Below are 17,195 nucleotides of genomic sequence, written 5' to 3'. Positions count from 1 at the left end.
TGTTGGATGTACACGTTTTACTGAGAATGTCAGACTTCATTCTCACATGACTTAGAAAAATAATGTGAATTTACAGAAAATATGCTCTCAGTTTAGCTTATAGACCACCTTCCAAACCTCTGTGGTAAAAGCATGAGAAAATAGTTTTCTCTCAAACATGATTCATGATATCACAGCAGAAGGCTTTTTCACATTGTAAAATCACCTTAGAACACACCACAATTCCTAAAATGAGCATGGTACCATCAACAAATGATTTAAAATGTAACTAAAGTCTTAAAACCTTCTATTAACTGCAATGCTTTTTAATGAGGTGCTATCATGTATATTGGCCCCAAGATGGCTGCCAACACTTCTTGGATGAAATACTGACAGCCAATTAGATCTCACGATGAGATGTGTGGTTAGGCTCCGTTCAGATATATCTATCTTTTTACCTCTAATTTTCTCAGGAACTACTGAACGGATTTATACCATTTAAGCAAAAGGCATGAGTCTGAACTGAGGGCTACCTCTTTGCCAAATTTGGTGTAATTCCGTTCAGCAGTTCGGGCTGTAGCTGCGTCAACAGTTCCTATGTGAAAATGCATGGGGAAAATGTCTTTTGGGGCCCCCCTTTTTTCTCGGCCCCCGCTTGACTAATCACCGGAATTTTCAGGATAGGAGCGGACCAGAGCTGGCCAAAAGTTTGGAAAATTTCGCGAAGATTCGTCAATCGGCGCCAACGTTATTCCAAATAGAATGTAGCGGATTTCCTATGGAAAATAGGTCCTAACTATTACTACCTACTGGCGACTGCCAGTAGGTAATATATATATATATATATATATATATATATATATATATATATATATATATATATTCACAAAAATGCCCCTTCCGACTGTATTGACCCAGATGGGAGGTGGCGCACACTCCGGCGGAGCGTGCCGGTAATTAAGTTCCAAAGTAGAGAAAAAGCAATCCCAGTGCGCTCTCAGGAGACAAAGCCACAGACACGAAATGCAAAGAGGGGTTGTTTATTCCACAACGCGTTTCAGCTCGGAAGCCTTGATCACGTGATCAAGGCTTCCGAGCTGAAACGCGTTGTGGAATAAACAACCCCTCTTTGCATTTCGTGTCTGTGGCTTTGTCTCCTGAGAGCGCACTGGGATTGCTTTTTCTCTACTTTGGATATATATATATATATATATATATAGCAAAACAATTGGTGGTTCAGCGTCATGTGATCAAGTCCCCATGCAGGGATGAAACGCGTAATGGCTGCTGTGTTGTGGATGTAACCCAAAGGACAATAAACCTATCGGTATTTAAAGGATTGTGGTCCGTGCTCTTTTTGCCGTGGCTGGTGGCAGAATCACGGAGTGGAAGAGTGCTTGAGGATATATATATATATATATATATATTCACTGAAAAAACCATAGGTTTCTGGGGCGTTATAGTTAGGAATTGGCATTTAAAAAACCTTAGAAATTCACTGAAAAAACCCTAGGTTTCAGGGGCGTTATAGTGAGCTGGACATTTCCCTCGTACAAAACCCTAGAAATTCCCCCGTTATAGTTAGTTCAGCTAACTATAACTCGCGCCCCCGCAATGCACTGCTGATGACGTCACATATTACATCACTCATGACATGGTCAGTGACATCACTCATGACATCACTGATGACATCTGAAATGACATCACTGATGATGTTATCCATGTGATAAATTAGTGCATCTTCTCACACCCTTTGATATGCTCAATCAAAATTTCAGACGTCCATTCTCAAAACCATAGCTACTCCAATACCAATAACTGCATACCCACTCATTGACTCTTAGATCTACACACACATCCACTCACTCACCTGTACAGTCACTCATACTTACAGTCACTCAGTACAGGACTATCATATGCATTTATACACCTACATAGACACTCACACACCACCAATCATCTATAGAGGTACTCTCACACCTAGTCAGTCATGCAAATAATTAATCACACTCCCATTTACTCACCTATGCAGTTATACACACACAAGTTCACTTACTCATAAAAATATTACCTCATTCGTACGCTCTTATACAATCACTGATACAAGCACACACTCATCCATACAGCCACTCTAACAATCACACACTCTCACATATACCCACTTATATACTCTTACACACATATATACTGCCTTTCACATATGCAGTTACTCACACATGTACCACTGAGATATACATTCAATCACTAGCACACCCATACATACACTCACCCAACCATACACTCCATCACAGATGCACTCTTAAAACCATGCACCCATAGAATCACCCACTCACACATGTATGCACAGAATCACACACACCCCACCCACACAAACACTCAGGCACCCAAACAGATACTCAGACAACCAATCAATAACCCATAGAAAACTCTCATATAGCTATTCACAAAACCATGCAGCCGCATATACACCAACAGAGAGACAGATACAGACATTCACACAGTTTAGTCACTAGTCTGGAGTAAGATACGTTTATTGACTCACTTATAGAGTCAGTCACGCACCTACTAAATCATCCATTCACACACTTATACACCCACTCATTCTTCCATAGGTTTTTCCCTATATATATATTAAACATATTTAAAATGTACAGAAACACACACTCACTGGATGACGTCATCAGTGATGTCATCAGTGATATAATCTCAGATGTCATCAGTGATGTCACTGACCATGTCATGAGTGATGTAATATGTGACGTCATCAGCAGTGCATTGCGGGGGCGCGAGTTATAGTTAGCTGAACTAACTATAACGGGGGAATTTCTAGGGTTTTGTACGAGGGAAATGTCCAGCTAACTATAACGCCCCTGAAGCCTATGGTTTTTTCAGTGAATTTCTAAGGTTTTTTAAATGCCAATTCCTAACTATAACGCCCCTGAAACCTATGGTTTTTTCAGTGAATTTCAAAGGTTTTTTTTTAGGCTAATTCCTAACTATATCAGGCCTAAAACCTATGGTTTTTTCAGTGAATTTCAAAGGTTTTGTAAATAACAATTTTGAATGTATTAATTGTTATACTGATTTGTTTGATACTGATTTACTATATTTTTTTAACTATTTATTTTTAGATATTTTTTTTATTACATTATAATTATATTATACATTACAATACAAAATATACTTTCTCAGAATGAATTACTTTTGTTTAAATACTTGGCAAATAGGCAACAGACTTTTAAGTACAGTAGTTACAGTTGTTGCAATGGGCAACACAATTTCAAACACAAAGCAACATTGAGCTCAATGTGAATTTCTAGTGAAATGCAATTAGTTACTTTATGGATTACTTTTCTAACCACAGGACTGGATCCTAGATTCAGTCCTTGGACATCTCCTGTAAACAGTTGAGTAAAAGCGCTTTGGTTACAGTAGTTATTTTTAAGAAATATTATTATATTTTAAAAGTTGACACTTAGAAATTTTTTCACATAGAATCACCAATGTTATCCTATGGCAGAAAATTGACTTACAGGTAAGTAGTGTTATCATTACTTTTTCTTACTCAGTGGTGGATCCTGGATCCAGCACTGGCCAACCTCCTGTAAACAGTTGAAAGAATGTGTTTAAGTCATACAGACGATTTTTTATGAATATTTTTCTTTCTTTCTTTAAATCTTTATTTCGATTCAATGAATCATAAAAGAAACATACAAATACATTTGAATCACACAGATTATCTTAAAGAGAGAAATCATTCATAGATAAAATATACACTATAAGCTGGGGAGGATACAATTACAAAAAGTGATTTGGAACATATTCCTAGCCAAGGATAGACAATTTACATTTCATTTTGGCAGGTGAATTCTTCTGATATACCATATTGCTGCTAAGTACTTGCTAATAGCAAAAACGGTAGAAGGAGATAAATCACTTTTCAGCAGCCTATATGCATCTAAATGTCGTCTAAATCCCCAGCTCCTACAAATGGGAGCAATCCATTTCTTCCTAGATTTAGTGTACATGGGGCAAAAAAACATTAAATGAATATCGTCCTCCAGCTCACTAGAACATTTAGGACAATTTTTTGCGGTAGGCGGGTGCCACCTACTGGTGAGTGCTCTAACTGGTAGTGTGTTATATCGCCATTGTAAAAATAGTTTTCTCAGGGCGACAGGATTAATGTCATTCAGGACGGTTTCCAATGTATAGTGATCCTTAGTGATTAAAAAAGTAGCGGTCATTGATCCCAAGTTCTCAATTGCAAAGGTTGCCGAGAGCTTAGAATTGTGGTAAAGTGCAACAAGTTCTTTACGGGGTATGGTCGCACAAGTCTCTAAAGGTTTTGTCCAATGAGTCTGTAAACCCAGCTTAGCAAGTTCATTTTTGACATAATTCAGCCATGGGATTTTACCCAGGGCTGGATGAAGATAGAGTTCCATAAGTTCAGAGCGATAACTCAAAAGTTCAGGGGTTGTCCATAGACGCCTCCAAAAAGTTAAAGGCTTCACTCCGAGTTCCTCCCTTATTGGTCTTAGTCCCATATCGAGCCTAAGGGGAAGTAGCGGCGTGCTAGATGGAAGGGCAGACAGGTTCCGTAAGAACTTGTTCTCCGTAGCGACAATCTCAGGGACGCAATCAATGCCCCAGAGTTCGCCGCCATAAATTAAAGCCCCACGAGCCTGCATTTTATAAATTTCCAGAGGCGGACCAATCGGATGGGTCATAGATTGGTTCCATAGTTTCAGGATTCACCCTACCCTTTGATTTAACTTTAAATTTGATTTGATCTGATGATGAGACCAGGTCATTTTCTCATTTAGTGTTAGACCCAAATACTCGAAAGTGTGGACTCTTTCTAAGCTGGTTCCATTTATGGTAGGATTAGGTCGGAGGGACCTAGGGGGGTTGAAGATCATAAATTTGGTTTTAGCCGTATTGATCTCCAACCCCCGATCACTACAAAAGGATACAAAACCATCCAAGACACGTTGTAGCCCCATAGGGGTCTTGGCTAGAAGCAACGTATCATCGGCAAACATAATGGCCGATATGCCAGTACCCGCAAGACGTGGAGCATCTCTATTGGGTACATCATTTAGGTGAGAAATGAGACCATTTACATAAAGGCAAAACAGGGTGGGCGCCAGGACACACCCCTGCCTTACCCCCCTTTCAACAGGAAAACTAGCTGAAAGGCTGCCACCTCTCCCACATCTTACCCTCGCATAATTGTTAGTATGGAGACGCACCAGTATGTGCAAGAGAGGCCCTGGAAGGCCTAAATCTTGTAGCACGGACCATAATTTTATGCGGGGAACTAGGTCGAAAGCCGCGCGGAGATCGACAAAAACTGTATAGAGGGACCCCCCCTCTATCTTTACTGTTTTCCAATAGAGCATGCACAGCCTAAAGATCTGGTCAGTTGTGGAAACGCTCTTTCGGAAGCCAGCTTGATAGTTGCTCAAGATCTCAGATGACTCAACCCAATCCATAATACGATTCAGGATCAGCCTCGAGAAAAGTTTTTGTGCAACATCTATCAAGCTAATAGGCCTGTAATTCCCTGGCAGCAGTGGAGATCCTTTTTTAAAGATAGGCACAACTTCGGCGCCTAGCCAAGTAGGGGGAATAGGCAAGCCGTCGAGGATGGCATTGAACAGCAATGTAAGATATGGTGCCCATACACTAGGTTCATGTTTATACAAGTCACCTGGTACCCCATCCAATCCTGGTGCTTTCCCAGCAGGAAGTTGGGAAATGGCAAGCTGGATTTCAGTTAACGTAAAAATTAGGTGGTCCCAGGTTGATACTGCGTGTAATGGGCTCGCAGGGGCAAACGACGGGGCCCTATAAAGAGTGCTAAAGTGGGTTTCCCAGGCTTCTGGGGCAATGTTATTAATTACGATTGCGGGAGGTTCGGTTGTCCCGGTGGATACAATCAACCAAAATCTCCTCGAATCTCTTGATTTTAGGGCAGAGGTTAAATTCTCCCATTTTTCAGAAGCCCATTCCAATTTAGCAAAATGTATCAGGGATCTATAAATCTGTCTCTTATGTTGGATATCAGCCTTGGAGGCTTTGTCCTTTATAGCACCGAGCAGATCGCTCTTTGCCGATCTGCAGGTCTTATTGTACCAATTAGGCTGATTGACAAATCCCTTTTTACAGGGAATAATAGGGTTAAATAACCCAGACAGCATAAGAAACAATTCCTGATGGGCAGTTGCCAGTTTCTCGTGATAATTTGGGGGGGAATGCTGCTCTAGGAACTCCGCTATATTGTTTAAAACCGAGGCGACTGCAGCATAAACTTGGGATATTTCTTTATCATTGCGAACCATTTTAGTCCATTTAATTCTCCGCTTGTTATTGGAAAGAATAGCTGAGTTGGCTCCGAATTAGGTGGTGACGCTAAAACTAGAGGGGACAAACCAGATAAGGAGACATCCAATATAAGAGGATTGTGGTCGCTCTCTCCCCTTGGGATTACTTGAAAATCAAGGACTCTATTCCAGTCCTTGGCTTGAACAAAAATATAATCAAGCCTGGCCTCTCTACCTGATTTATTAAATGTGGGCTTAGGAGGGTTATCCAGAATAGTTCGACCATTACAAGCCCTGATAGAGTGGACCATTGTCAAGGAGGTAATCTGGATAGCCAAGGGTGTCCAGGCCCTGGCCATTGGACCAGAAACCTGGGGAATATTCCAGATTTCGTCCTCTTCCAAGTTTATTTGGTCCACCAAGCCCTCGAGTGGTTCAAAATGAGAATTAAAATCACCAGCTATAAGAAGCGTTGTGTGATCAGGTATTCCAGTTAAAACATTCGAAAGGGCCTCAATCACCCGGGATTCCGCACAAAAATTCACGGGTCTGGCGTATACATTAATCACCGCCAGTTTATTAACTAAGCCCCAATCCAATATTAAGCATAGAATATCATCAGACCCAGTTTAAAATTTAGTAACAGTACATCCTAAGTGAGTGGCAACCCAAATAGTCAAACCGCCAGAGGGGCGGCCACGTCCAGCCCACACCGCCGGAATTGAATAGGTAGCATAGCCCAGTCGATGGTAATCTTGTCTTGCTCAGGTTTCCTGAAAGCAACAAATTTGGTGGAGATCTATAAAGGAGCCCCAAATTGGGCAGTCAAGTTTACTGGGTAGACCGGCTACATTCCATGACAGCACTTTATGTTTTATTGTGCAATTGGAAGGAGCTACAAGAATTTTACAAGTAGGAAGCTCGCCCAAATTCGGAGAAGTAGGAGTGGTGGTAGGAGCAGGAGTAAGAACAGGAGGGATGGGATGGCAATTAGAGGGTGGAGGCACTGGAGGAGGTAAAACAGAAGTAGAGCCCTCCTGGGGAAGTCAATCGACATCCTCGAGACAGGCATACCTGTTAAAAGTTGAATAACCAGAAAACAAAGGCTCATCGAAATGGACGCGCCTAGGCCTGCCTCTGACCCCGTTGCCCCCAACTTTAAACCAATTATCATCCATGTCATCCTGGAAAAGAGTGTGGATTGGGGGATAGAAGAAAGACAGAGGCAAAGGATTGATAAGAGAAATACTGTTACCACCAGTCCAATTAAGAATATAGGGAGCTGTTAAGCGGTTGCTGAAATTGACCAAAATACAGTCACCCTTAATGTTCTTTGTGGTGCTACCGAGCCAAGGAACCCTTCTGACCATTAAAACCTGGGACCTTACATTTGGAGGGAGAGGCCTATGCTTGTTGAGCCAGTTAATGGCTTTGTTTTTTAAAGATGCATAGGATTCAAGCGATGAATTACCAAGTTCCGGCACCCCTGTTAGAACAACGACATAAGGTGAGGCTTCTGGTGGGAGATTGATTATATTCCTCCTATTTGTTAGGGCCATATTTGAATTAGTATTGGCTCTTGAATCCTTGTTATTTTGGTCCGACTCTGCAAGTTGTGGGTTGGGTGCTGTGACTATGTTCTTAGTTTGGGATTGTGATTGACATTGAGTAGGCACAGAGGATGTATGTTGTAAGGCAGGGGATAGCAGCAGAGAAGTAGTTGAGATAGGTTCTGGTATATTTGACATAGAATCACAAGATCCAAGTGGAAGGTTTTCCTTCCTTTGGAGTAGGTTTGAAGAGCCCAAGGGAGCAGAAAGGGAAGAAAAATGTGAGTCCGCTTTTCTTGCTTCACATACAGCACACGGTTTAGCTCTGCTCACTGATACATTTGCCGGGGCTGTAACGGCCCTTTCTATTTCCTTAAGCCTAGTGTCAATTACATCAAACCTAACAGACAATGAAGTAAGAAGACCCTTGATAGCAGTTTTTACAATATCATTATATCGGCAGGAGGCCTCATCGGGTTCTGAATCACAATCAGAGACATGTATGGGTGTATTAGACGTCAATACAGTTTCTTCTAATTATGATTTGAGAATGCCACTGTTAACTTGGGCAGGCCTAGTACATGTTGGAATAGGTGCTTTAGCAATACTAGTGTGGGGTCCATCGAGTCTAGGTTTTTTCCCTCTCTTATTTGCCCCCACACGTTTTCTTTTTGGAACAGCACCCTCCTCAGTATACTGTGTTCGATTTGGCATCTGATCCGGCAATCGAGTTTGCATAATATGATCCATACCCTCAGGGATTGGTTGAAGAGTATCTCTACATGAGGGGGAACTAGCTCTTAAGTCACATAATACAGATTCAATTGTACGATCAATACTGTCCATCAATGCTGCTTGTGAGTCATCGAGGTTTGTAGGAGAGCCTACAGATGCGATTAAGCCCAGAGATGACCTACGTGTACTGGCAATTCCATCAGATAGACGCCTTTCTAGTAAGTTCAATTCACCTTGGATTACAGAGTTCGCCCTGATGATAAAATTATCCAGTGTTCCAGATACTATCGGTTGTGATTTCGTTAGTTTACCTCGTGTATCCATAATGACTTACTTCCTTGTGCGGGGCGACAGAGTGGATGAAAGGGACAGGGCCCGGTCCGGTCTTGTCCGTGCTTGAACGGGCTTAAACGGGCCCGCCCTTTGCCCGGGCTTTGCCCCGGACTACGCCCCGCAACGCGTCCCGCAATGCGGTAGTAGGCGCGGGAGTTAAATAGGAAGAGGAGGAGCCGGGAAGAGTGCCCAGGTGCTCTCAATCCGGTTGCACAGCAGCGCACCCTGGTCCTCGCAGTCCCAGCAGGAAACGGGCTCCAAGTACAGCACACAAGGTATCGTAGTTAAGACTCCTCAATGGTAAAATTCTAAAAGAGGGACAGAGTTCTCCTGTGTCCACGCCAGCGAGCGGCTCCCGCGAAGCGGGGGCCGCGAGGCGTTATGTAGGCGAGAGAGGAGGAGGAGGAGCCGGGAAGAGTGCCCAGGTGCGCTCAATCCGGTTGCACAGCAGCGCACCCTGGTCCTCGCAGTCCCAGCAGGAAACGGGCTCCAAGTACAGCACACAAGGTATCATAGTTAAGACACCTCAATGGTAAAATTCTAAAAGAGGGACAGAGTTCTCTTGTGTCCACGCCAGCGAGCGGCTCCCGCGAAGCGGGGGCCGCGAGGCGTTATGTAGGCGAGAGAGGAGGAGGAGGAGCCGGGAAGAGTGCCCAGGTGCGCTCAATCCGGTTGCACAGCAGCGCACCCTGGTCCTCGCAGTCCCAGCAGGAAACGTGCTCCAAGTACAGCACACAAGGTATCGTAGTTAAGACTCCTCAATGGTAAAATTCTAAAAGAGGGACAGAGTTCTCCTGTGTCCACGCCAGCGAGCGGCACCCGCGAAGCGGGGGCCGCGAGGCGTTATGTAGGCGAGAGAGGAGGAGGAGGAGCTGGGAAGAGTGCCCAGGTGCGCTCAATCCGGTTGCACAGCAGCGCACCCTGGTCCTCGCAGTCCCAGCAGGAAACGGGCTCCAAGTACAGCACACAAGGTATCGTAGTTAAGACTCCTCAATGGTAAAATTCTAAAAGAGGGACAGAGTTCTCCTGTGTCCACGCCACGCACATTTTTATGAATATTTTTAGTTTGTGAAAATAGACACTTAGAAACTTTTCTGGTGAAAACCACACAATGGATTCCTATGAAACGAAATACAAGTTACTGGTAAGTACGCTTACAATTACTTTTCAGGGTCAGTGCTGGGCTAAAAGATGCAGCCCTGGGTTCTCTCCTGATAACAGGTGAGTAAATCGGAATTCGTAGTTCGGCTGATTTTTGAGGAATATTTGTACGTTTCAAAAATGGACACTTTTAAAATTTTCTGGTGAAAACCACACAATGGATTCCTATGGAAGGAAATACAAGTTACTGGTAAGTACGCTTAGAATAACTTTTCAGGGTCAGTGCTGGGCTAAAAGATGCAGCCCTGGGTTCTCTCCTGATAACAGGTGAGTAAATCGGAATTCGTAGTTCGGCTGATTTTTAAGGAATATTTGTATGTTTCAAAAATGGACACTTAGAAACTTTTCTGCTGAAAACCACACAATGGATTCCTATGGAAGGAAATACAAGTTACTGGTAAGTACGCTTAGAATTACTTTTCAGGGTCAGTGCTGGGCTAAAAGATGCAGCCCTGGGTTCTCTCCTGATAACAGGTGAGTAAATCGGAATTCGTAGTTCGGCTGAGTTTTTGAGGAATATTAGTATGTTTCAAAAATGGACACTTTTAAAATTTTCTGGTGAAAACCACACAATGGATTCCTATGGAAGGAAATACAAGTTACTGGTAAGTACGCTTAGAATTACTTTTCAGGGTCAGTGCTGGGCTAAAAGATGCAGCCCTGGGTTCTCTCCTGATAACTGGTGAGTAAATCGGAATTCGTAGTTCGGCTGATTTTAGAGGAATATTTGTACGTTTCAAAAACGGACAATTAGAAACTTTTCTGGTGAAAACCACACAATGGATTCCTATGGAAGGAAATACAAGTTACTGGTAAGTACGCTTGGAATTACTTTTCAAGGTCAGTGCTGGGCTAAAAGATGCAGCCCTGGGTTCTCTCCTGATAACAGGTGAGTAAATCGGAATTCGTAGTTCGGCTGATTTTTAAGGAATATTTGTATGTTTCAAAAATGGACACTTAGAAACTTTTCTGCTGAAAACCACACAATGGTTTCCTATGGAAGGAAATACAAGTTACTGGTAAGTACGCTTAGAATTACTTTTCAGGGTCAGTGCTGGGCTAAAAGATGCAGCCCTGGGTTCTCTCCTGATAACAGGTGAGTAAATCGGAATTCGTAGTTCGGCTGAGTTTTTGAGGAATATTAGTATGTTTCAAAAATGGACACTTTTAAAATTTTCTGGTGAAAACCACACAATGGATTCCTATGGAAGGAAATACAAGTTACTGGTAAGTACGCTTAGAATTACTTTTCAGGGTCAGTGCTGGGCTAAAAGATGCAGCCCTGGGTTCTCTCCTGATAACTGGTGAGTAAATCGGAATTCGTAGTTCGGCTGATTTTAGAGGAATATTTGTACGTTTCAAAAATGGACAATTAGAAACTTTTCTGGTGAAAACCACACAATGGATTCCTATGGAAGGAAATACAAGTTACTGGTAAGTACGCTTGGAATTACTTTTCAAGGTCAGTGCTGGGCTAAAAGATGCAGCCCTGGGTTCTCTCCTGATAACAGGTGAGTAAATCGGAATTCGTAGTTCGGCTGATTTTTAAGGAATATTTGTATGTTTCAAAAATGGACACTTAGAAACTTTTCTGCTGAAAACCACACAATGGATTCCTATGGAAGGAAATACAAGTTACTGGTAAGTACGCTTAGAATTACTTTTCAGGGTCAGTGCTGGGCTAAAAGATGCAGCCCTGGGTTCTCTCCTGATAACAGGTGAGTAAATCGGAATTCGTAGTTCGGCTGAGTTTTTGAGGAATATTAGTATGTTTCAAAAATGGACACTTTTAAAATTTTCTGGTGAAAACCACACAATGGATTCCTATGGAAGGAAATACAAGTTACTGGTAAGTACGCTTAGAATTACTTTTCAGGGTCAGTGCTGGGCTAAAAGATGCAGCCCTGGGTTCTCTCCTGATAACTGGTGAGTAAATCGGAATTCGTAGTTCGGCTGATTTTAGAGGAATATTTGTACGTTTCAAAAATGGACACTTGGAAACTTTTCTGCTGAAAACCACACAATGGATTCCTATGGAAGGAAATACAAGTTACTGGTAAGTACGCTTAGAATTATTTTTCAGGGTCAGTGCTGGGCTAAAAGATGCAGCCCTGGGTTCTCTCCTGATAACAGGTGAGTAAATCGGAATTCGTAGTTTGGCTGATTTTAGAGGAATATTTGTACAATGGTAAAGGAAGGGGCGGGGCCTGAGGTGACGTGTGCAAACACGCCCTGTGGCGCGTTTTAAGTTGGGGAATTAATTCCTCTTCAATCCTGCGGTCCCCTGGGGGCCAACTAGCCCACCAGGTACCTCCAGTATGCGTCAGGAAACTGCGTTGCAGAGCGGTATTCAGAGGCCATGCCCCTTTTTACAACACTCTGCAACGCAGCTCCGTGGCGCTTCCTGGAGGTACCTGGTGGGCTAGTTGGCCCCTAGGGGACCTCTGGATTGAAGAGGAGTTAATTCCCTAAATTAAAACGCGCCACAGGGCGTGTTTGCACACATATCACCTCAGGCCCCGCCCCCTACCTTCACCACTGTTCAAACGCGCCCTGTGGCGTGTTTTAAGTTGGGGGATAAGTCCCCTTGAATCCTGAGGTCCCCTGGCAGCCAACTTGCCCACCAGGTACCTCCATTATGCTCCAGGGAGCTGCATTGCAGAGAGGTGTTCAGAGGCCACGCCCCTTTTTACAACACTCTGCAACACAGCTCCGTGGCGCTTACTGGAGGTACCTGGTGGGCTAGTTGACCCCTAGGGGACCTCTCGATTGAAGAGGAATGAATTCCCCAACTTAAAACGCGCCACAGGAAGTGTTTGCACAGTATCACCTCAGGCCCCGCCCCCTACCTTCACCACTGTGCAAACACACCCCGTGGCGCATTTTAAGTTGGGGGATTAAGTCCCCTTGAATCCTGAGGTCCCCTAGCGGCCAACTAGGCCACCAGGTACCTCCAGTAAGCGCCACGGAGCTGCGTTGCAGAGAGGTGTAAAAAGGGGTGTGGCCTCATTACACCTCTCTGCAACGCAGCCCCCTGGCGCACACTGGAGGTTCCTGGTGGGCTAGTTGGCCCCCAGGGACCCACAGTATTCAAGGGGAATTAGTTCCCCCTCTGCAAACGCGCCAGGCGGTGCGTTTGCCGAGTGGTGTAAGGAGGGGGCGTGGCCTCCGGCCCGATTGCCGATCTTTTCTGCCAGCATTGCTTTTCGACATGGGGAGCAGCTAACATGCTGCTCCCCATGTGAAAAAGCAATCAGCTTTGCTTCATTGAAGCCTGCTCTCGCTTCAATGAAGCAAAGCAGTTTGCAATGACAGGGTGGGAGCCGCGAAGCTCCCGCCCTGTCACTGCAAACAGCATTGTCCCGGGGGTGGGCACCCCGGGACACTGCAGGAGCCGGCCCTGGGGGGTGGCGGTCCCCAGGGCCATCATTGGCTCCAGGAGGGGGGCCGCATGGCCCCCCTCCCACACGGACAAGTTGCCCCGGGGGTGGCGGTCCCCGGGGCTGGGGGGGCCTGAGAGCCCCCCATCGCAAATACTTTCAAGCCCCGGGGGGTGGCGGTCCCCAGGGCTGAGGGGGCTGTGAGTCCCCCCACCCATTTTCTATAAGCCCCGGGGGATGGTGGTCCCCGGGGCTGGGGGGGGCCGTGAGCCCCCTCATATAGTATCTCTGAGCCCCGGGGGTGGCGGTCCCTGGGGCAGTGTGGGGGGGATTGGGACCCCCCACACTTTTTTATTTCTGCCCCCGGGATTTGGCCCCCCGGGGGCCAATTACCAAAGAAGCGCGGGAGCCCCGCGCTTCTTTTTTTTTAATATTCGGCCGAAATTCGCACTGGGTGCGCGAATCTCGCCAATTTGTTTTTAAAAAAAATAATTTTTGGGGCCCTGGGGTCCTTGTGGGACCCCCTGAGCAGGTCTAGGGGGTCAGGGTGTTTCTACCCTACCCCCTTGTCGCGTTTTGTGCCTTTGTTTTGTGCTTTCTTGTGCCTCGGTTCTACCGAAGCGGTACAAAAGGGGGTGGTGATGGACGGAGCATCAGAACCAATCAAACACTCACACCCAGTCAACAGATCCGGGTTTGATCCATCACCGTTCTGTAGCCCACTCTGCCAACCCAGTTCAGACATGGCCATATGCAAATCAGTCTGACCCTGTGCCTCATGGGAACAGTCCAGCCCGAACTGCCAAGCCATGCCTTCCCTGGACCGGAAACAAGCTTCCTAGGACCGGTTTCTGGCATTTCAGCCGTCTTCAGCCAGGCTTGCTTGAATCCAGTGGCAAAGTGAGCAAGGGACTCACGTCTGAGCATACCCTACAAGATGGCTGCCAACACTTCCTGATTCAGAGTGTTGGCAGCCAATTAGCATTCAGCTTGTGCTCGGGAGGGTTCAGGGAGGGTGCGGGGAGGATCCGCGGATCCTCCCCGGCCATAGATATCACTAACTTTTAACTCTAATTTTCTCAGGAACTACTGAACGGATTACACCATTTAAGCAAAAGGCACGAGTCTGAACTGAGGACTACCTCCTTGCCAAATTTGGTGTAATTCCGTTCAGCAGTTCGGGCTGTAGCTGCGACAACAGGTCCTATGGGAAATTGCATGGGGAAAATGCGTTTTGGAACCCCCCTTTTTCCTCGGCCCCCGCTTGCCGAATCACCACGAAACTTTCAGGGTAGGAGCGGAGCGGAGCTGGCCAAAAGTTTGCAAAATTTCGCAAAGATTCATCAACCGGCGCCAAAGATATTCTCAATAGAATGTTGCGGATTTCCTATGGAAAATAGGTCCTAACTATAACTATCTACTGGCGACCGCCAGTAGATAATATACACATTCACAGAAAAAAACATAGGTTTCAGAGGTGTTACAGTTAGCTGGCCATTTCACTCGTACAAAACCATAGAAATTCCTACGTTATAGTTAGTTCTGCTAACTATAACTCGCGCGCCCGCAATGCACTGCTGATGATGTCACATATTGCATCATTCATGACATGGTCAGTGACATCACTGATGACATCATCCAGTGAATGTAGTTTAGTTTGAAATTTAAATATGTATTATATATATATATACCAATCTGTATTGAAGATTGAGTGGATATATAACTGTCTGGATGGAGGATTTAGTAGCTGTCTGACTGTCTGTTTAAGTGAGTAATTAAAAGTGTCTCACTTAATACATGGATTAGTAACTAAACTATGTGAATGTGTGCCTCACTGTCTCTGTTGTTGTATAACATGCTGCATCAGTTGGTCACTAACTACATGAGTGTGTATATTAGTTATTGATTAGTTGGGTGAGTATTTGTATGGGACACTGAGTTTGTGTGTGGTTGGATGGGGTGTGTGTAACTCTATGCATAGATTTGTGAATGGTTGATTGACTAGGTGTATAGGTTTAAGAGTTCATGTGGAAACAGTTGGTTGGGTGACTGAGTGTATTTATTTGTGTGTTGGAGAGCGAATATATGTTTTAGATGTACATCTTCAACAAAGTAAAAAAAAGACATTTTATGTGAGAATTGGAGTATATAAATAAGTATGTGTAAGAGTCAGTGATTGTGAGAGTAACTATATGAATGAGTGTATAATTGTAATGGTGATTTTTTAACATATTAACAATGAGTTACTATGTGTTTGAATAAATGAGGTGTTGTTGGATAATTGTGTAAGTGAGTAAATGTAAGAGTGATTAATTATTTTCATGAGTAGGATGACTGCCTAACCGACTAAGATGACTGCTGATGTGTCAATGTCTATATATGTGTATAAATGCATTTGATAGTGTTCTAATAATTAGTGACTGTATGTATAAATGATTATGTTGTTGAATGGGTAGTTGTGTGTGTAGACTTGGGAATCAGTGAGTGAGTATGTAGTAACTGGTATTGGTGTGTCAATGGTTTCAAATATGGTACTCTGTATTTTACAGTGAGTGATGAAAGGTTATACTAGTGTATGATGAGGTCACGTGGATGATGTCATCAGTGATGTCATCAGTGATGTAATTTCTGATGTCATCAGTGATGTCACTGACCATGTCATGAATAATGCAATATGTGACATCATCAACAGTGCATTGCGGGCGCGCGAGTTATAGTTAGCAGAACTAACTATAACGGAGGAATTTCTATGGTTTTGTACGAGTGAAATGGCCAGCTAACTATAACACCCCTGATTTTTTCTGTGAATTTCTAAGATTTTATAAATGCTAATTTCTAACTATAACGTCTCTGAAACCTCTGTTTTTTTCAGTGAATTTCAAAGGTTTTTTAAATGCTAATTTTTAAGTGTGATAGTAGTTATACCTATTTTTTTTTAACTGTTCATTTATAAATATTTTATTCATTAAATAGCAAATATATATTTTCCTGAAAATTGCAAAAAAACCTTTAAAAAATTCAAACTGAAATATTGATGAATTTTTTGTTTTCATTTTTTATTTTAATATATTTATATTATTTTCTGTAAAAAAATCTATTTTTTTTTGGGAGTCGCGCACTCAAAGCATACACATCACAGTGGGTGAGTGGATCCTAGCCGCTATTTTAGAAAAGTTGTGAAGGATCCATGTACGGAGGCATGTTTTTTAGTTACATCATATATATTTAATATTACGTGATTTGCGTGATTGGTGTGCGACCAGTCCGTGACTCCTGCTCCCGCGCATTCATGACACATGCGCATTACGGTACGAGATGCTTGCACAGTGGCGGGTCCCGCATGATGTCCTATACGTGCTGGGTCGCCCTGGGTGCGCAACTCCTGCAAAAATATTTTATGTTCCAAAATGATATGTATGTGTCTTTAATATACATATTAGGGCAAGAGATGATCTAAGATAGTCATAAAAATAACGTATTTGTACTTATCATAAACGAAGTTGGGTGCATGAGTGCAGAGAACCAGGTCAGCAGAGGTGCTGTAGAGCCAGAGAAACCAGGTCAGCAGAGCTGCTTTAGAGCCAGAGAACCTGGTCAGCAGAGCTGCTCTAGAGCCAGAGAACCAGGAAGCAGAGCTGCTTTAGAGCCAGAGAACCAGGTCAGCAGAGCTGCTCTAGAGCCAGAGAACCAGGTCAACAGAACTGCTTTAGAGCCATAGAACCGGGTCA

The 17,195-nt window shown here is 43.8% G+C and overlaps 1 long non-coding RNA gene across 1 annotated transcript in view; it reads left to right on the top strand.

The window, feature by feature from the left end:
- LOC146820874 (uncharacterized) overlaps positions 1-17,195 on the top strand; it is a 284,394-nt gene that overhangs the window by 46,313 nt on the left and 220,886 nt on the right. The window lies entirely within an intron of this gene.

Source organism: Triturus cristatus, chromosome 6 (genome assembly GCF_964204655.1).
Source record: "Triturus cristatus chromosome 6, aTriCri1.1, whole genome shotgun sequence".
NCBI classification, from domain to species: Eukaryota; Metazoa; Chordata; class Amphibia; order Caudata; family Salamandridae; genus Triturus; species Triturus cristatus.
The sequence above is the reverse complement of the archived record's forward strand: the minus strand, read 5'-3'. Positions and strand labels throughout refer to the sequence as shown.